The sequence below is a fragment of the Gregarina niphandrodes genome, assembly GCF_000223845.1.
Source record: "Gregarina niphandrodes unplaced genomic scaffold scaffold00019, whole genome shotgun sequence".
Lineage (NCBI taxonomy): Eukaryota > Apicomplexa > Conoidasida > Eugregarinorida > Gregarinidae > Gregarina > Gregarina niphandrodes.
Genome location: NW_011645788.1, coordinates 127,150 through 128,097, shown reverse-complemented (window position 1 = coordinate 128,097; position 948 = coordinate 127,150).

Below are 948 nucleotides of genomic sequence, written 5' to 3'. Positions count from 1 at the left end.
GTAGAGACCCCGATGGGGTAGAGACCCGATGGGTAGAGACACGATGGATGGAGACCCGATGGGTAGAGACCCGATGGGTAGAGACCCGATGGGTAGAGACCCGATGGGTAGAGACCCGATGGGTAGAGACACGATGGATGGAGACCTGGAGAGCTGTCGTGAAGAGTGTGTGGGCTTGTCGTCGGATCGCGAGGCTCCAATTGTCGGTGTGGAAAGCTACAAGGGGAGTTCTCGCGGCGCTTTGGTTGTCGATGGTGGTTTAGAAGGAAAGGATGTGGCAGCAAAGCCGGATGTAGCGCTGCCGTATCGGGTGGAGAAGTCAGGTTGCGAACAGTCGTCGCATTCGACTGAGCATTCGACTGGGCGTTCAACTGGGCGTTCAACCGCGCGTTCGACGGAACGGCTGACCGCACGCGGGCGCGGCCCGCGATCTTCGGGGTTGTCTCTGGACTCGCCAGCTCGGATTGCAAGGGGACATGTGGTGTTGCTGGATGCGGATGACACGATCATTCCAACTTCGGAGCTATGCCATAGAAATTACTTAGACACGGAGTTGGAATCGATGGAGCCAGATTTTCGACGCAAGATGTGCGAGCTGGACAAAAATGTGACCGAGCTGTTCTGTCAGCTACACCGCCTCGTCGTGGCTGAAAGCCTTGAGGAGAATGCAGACGCGCCGTACTTGGTATCTGTTGTAATTGTGACTAACGCGGCTGTATCCCATGTACTGAGTGCTTTCGAAAAATTCTTTCCCCAACTAACCAAGTTCCTCAAAACTAAAGGCGTCCGCGCGGAAGAGCTGGTGTGCAGCGCCAGAGATCTATACACGGACGACTACCCCTTCGAACACTTTTACGAGTTCTGGAAAGCTTGGGCACTGGAGGAAATTCTGAAGGAACTCCAGGTCGATGGGGTTGATTCCATCACAGTACTATATCCCCCCCCCCC